The sequence below is a fragment of the Pinus tabuliformis genome, chromosome J, assembly GCF_031772625.1.
Source record: "Pinus tabuliformis cultivar Carrire ecotype Pingquan chromosome J, CPIR1, whole genome shotgun sequence".
In the NCBI taxonomy this organism is placed as follows: domain Eukaryota; kingdom Viridiplantae; phylum Streptophyta; class Pinopsida; order Pinales; family Pinaceae; genus Pinus; species Pinus tabuliformis.
The window spans coordinates 1,629,969,885-1,629,973,742 of NC_142295.1; the positions used below are offsets into that span (position 1 = coordinate 1,629,969,885).

General features: G+C 40.7%; 1 pseudogene; it reads left to right on the plus strand.

Annotated features, from left to right (window-relative positions):
* The first annotated feature begins 227 nt into the window (after positions 1 to 227).
* Positions 228 to 770, plus strand: LOC149233739 (G-type lectin S-receptor-like serine/threonine-protein kinase SD2-2 pseudogene; annotated as a pseudogene).
* The last annotated feature ends 3,088 nt before the right edge of the window (positions 771 to 3,858 follow it).

Genomic DNA, 3,858 nt, shown 5'->3' on the forward strand with positions numbered 1-3,858 from the left:
CGAAGAAATTTTCTGAGCGCCTGGGAGGTGGGGGTTTCAGAACCGTCTTCAAAGGAACTTTAGCGAATGGCTCTCTTGTGGCAGTTAAAAACTTGGAGAGTGTAAGCCAAGGAGAGAAACAATTTTACATGGAGGTGAGTACCATCGGAGTTGCCCAGCATGTGAATTTGGTTAGGCTGCTATAGTTTTGCAAAGAGGGCTCCCAAAGGCTGTTGGTGTACAAATACATGCCTAATGGCTGCCTCAAGTCCTTCCTTTTCAAGAAATCCTCGAGAAATGATGAACAACACAAGTTGTTGAACTGGAAAACGCGCTTCAGCATCTCGGTGAGAACTGCCAGGGGAATTGTTTACCTGCATGAGAAGTGCAAGGACCACATTATTCACTGCGACATCAAGCCCGAAAACATCCTTCTGGACTCCAATTTCTACCCGAAGGTGGCCGCTTTTGGAATGGCAAAGCTCCTGGGCAGAGAATGTAGTAAGGTCTTGATGACCATGAGAGCAACAAGAGGGTACTTGGCCCTCGAGTGGCTCTCAAGTCTGCCGATCACTGTGAAGGCCGACGTCTACAGCTTCGGCATAACATTGCCTGAAATAATTGTAGGTCAAAGAAACATGGACAAGTTCTCTGAATCCTTTGAACTGTTCTTTCCAGCTTGGGCTGCAACTCACGTTAGTAGAGGAAACGCCATAGACGCGTTGGACAAGGAATTGTTGAACGATGCAGACGCAGAACAAGTGGAGAGGGCTACCATAGTGGCAGGATGATGCATTCAGGATGACGAAGACCCAGGCCATCCATGACTAAAGTATTGCAAATTTTGGAAGGCATTGTAAACGTACCCCCTCTTCCCCCATTTCCCCACTCTCTCAATGCATGTGATGACAATCTAGTCATTTTCTTCTGGGAAAAACTACTTCACCATGTGCGCAAAACGACACTGGCGATCCCTTCACTCCAATATAGCATCTACTCGGTAATAATTTTTACAGGAACAGGTGTCTCCCTGTTAAAATAGGTTAATTACTTGAGTGTGAGACTTGGCTAGTGAGTAACTAAACTTAGTGTCGAACCTGTGGAGTTAAGTGATAGACGAATTTAGTGTGTGGTTGCATGTCAAGGTATTTTAGGCCCGGCGCTAGTTGGAAACATATAAATATCTCTTAGGGCTCATTGTAATCATCAAGTTTTGTGTAATCAATAGAAGAGTCATAGCAGCTCGTGTGTTTTGTGTGTGGAATTTGTGTTTTGGCTCCTTGCGTTTCCAACAAATTGGTATTACAAAGAGCCACATAAATGTTAAAATAAGCTAATTACTTGGGCATGATGTGTTGGCTAAAATTAAAGAGTCAATTAAGAGTGTTGAGTGTTAAGTGTTGAAGCATTGAGTCAAGTGAGTTAAGTCAGTGGATTAAGAATGTGGTTGCATGTCAAGATATTTTAAGTGAGTCGCCAGTCGAAAAGGTTTAAATACCATTCATCGAGTTCATTGTAAGAATGAAATTTTTGTGTGATCAATAGTAGCACTGCAACTCCTCTATTTTGGGTGAAATTTGTGTTTTACCTCCTATGTGTTTCCAACAAATGGTATCGGAGCTAAAGAAAGATTACAAAATCCGTAGTGCCTACAGAGCTAGTGAGAAGAGAGCCAAAAGAAAAAAAGTTAACAATTTTTTTTATAAATTTACATTGCAAATTTGTCAAATTATTAAATTGTTAATCAGGGCGCAAAATTTATGTGGTCGAAAGTGCACAAAACTTATGTGGTCAGTAGTGCTCAAGCCGTTAATAACTGTGGAACCATGTGCATTGATTGTGGTTGACCAAAGTCAAACTTCATGTGAGCCGCATTACTTTATATTAAGACCTTTTACAAAAACAGGTAGGTGACATCTTTTTCAAAGTTGTTTTTTCGCCGAAATAAGAATTTTGAGTGACTTTATAAAAGATTTGAAAATAATCTTTATAAAAGGAATTTATAAGTTTATGAAAGTTTTTTTATATAAAAAATTATATAAAGGTTTATTTTGTTAAAAGGCTTTTTAAGATTTTTTAAAAATGGTTTTTTGAAAGTCTAAAGTTTGAAAGTGTTTTTTTTAAGAAAGAGTCTTATTATAAAGGTTTTTTTTTTTAATGGTTTATAAAGGTTTTTAGTAGAAGAGGGTTTTATTATTTGAAGTGTATTTTTTGAAGAAAGATCTTTTTCTCAAATTTCTAGTCGAGTTTCCACTATTTACATGGAAGGATTATGATGTGTGGGGGATTAAGATTGTGTTGTAGCAGCTACAACACTCCAAAATTTTGGATTGCATGTGAATTTTGGAGCTTACCTTGAATCTTGCAATTGATAATCCTTGGTCACTTGTTGGTAAGATGATGATTTCAAGCTCCCCTCCTTGATCTTAAGAGTTTTCTGTGTTCTCATCTTTATGCAGCATGTGTCATCTTTGGGCATAGGGGTTCTTGTTTGTCATGCAAAAGGAATGTTGTTTTGCTTCAAGGGAAAGCACATGTGCATGGGTGGTTGTCATTACATAGACATGTTTCACTCTCACTTCATGCACTCTTGTCACGAAGGTTGTTGCATCAAGAAAAGTATGTCTTATGCATTCTGGATGGTCTACGTTGTGTCATTAAGTGTCTATGTGCAATCACAGTCAAGTCCTATCAATGTTCGCATATGTTTCACTAATCTCACACTTAGCCATTTTCCCGAGCAACCTAGCTTCACCTAGCTTCCCTGAACTGCGCGCTTTGCTTCTGCAACCATCAAGCTTCCTCCCTTGCCTGTTGAAACCCTGTAGTGTGGAGAGACACCAACCTCCCTTGCCTACTGAAACCCCATAGGCCGAAAAGACACCAACCTTCCTTGCCTGCTGAAACCCAACAACCCACAGAAACCCTAGCCAGCACTGCTCTCCAAAAATGCGCAAAGCAGTCAGGCAGCCATCACTGCTCTCTAGAAACATGCAGAGCAGTCCAGCTACATTGCACTCATAAATTGTGTAGGGGTTTCCTCCCAGGACCCCCATCCCACAGCAGTGTCATGTGCCTCAAAACTGCGCATTGTTGTCTAAGTTGCCCTATTTTTCTTACATGCAGAAACTGCATAGACAGGCCTCCCAGGGCCTCATTCTGGCAGCAGTCATTGTCCGCTGAAATTATGCAGATCTACCTCTCAGTGACAACAGGAAAAGGTGACATGCTGAAATTGGTTCCAAGGAGTTGAGGAGAAAGACCAACAAACCAAGTAATGGAAAAGATCAGGACCACATGCAAACTCTGTCAGATGCATGATCATCTTGAGGGTAAGTATGGTAAGTAAAGAACACCTTTCGAAGTACACCTCTTAGTTGAGTTTGCAGGACTTCTTGTCATTGTCATATCATTCTGTCCTCAGTAACATGCATATGCGCAAACACGAAAAGTCATTTTATGTGTTTATTCTACATGTCTTACTTCCTTTTCACTTGTTTGACCAACTGTCGTCTTTGACATGTTGATTGGTATGTCATGCTTGCGACCTCGTTATGGTGATGTTGAAGGTTTTGTTTGAGTTGTGTTCATTATGTAAACATCTGTCACATTCACACACAATGTTGTAAGTACTGTCGTGCAAGTGTCATCGTGGTCGTTCAAAGATCTATTACAAGTGCCGCGCTTGTCACTCGCACCTGTCGGTTAGTCACACTAACTGTATGTTGTCTTGATGGTTCGAGGTGTCTTGTCTTCAAGTCATGTTAAGTGTGTGTTTGCAAGGTCACGCATGTACACACTTAGTCATTTTTCTGAAACTCTGTCGACCAAACCACCCTCCAATACTCGGAGCCTTGTTGAGCTGCACTACATAGTCTC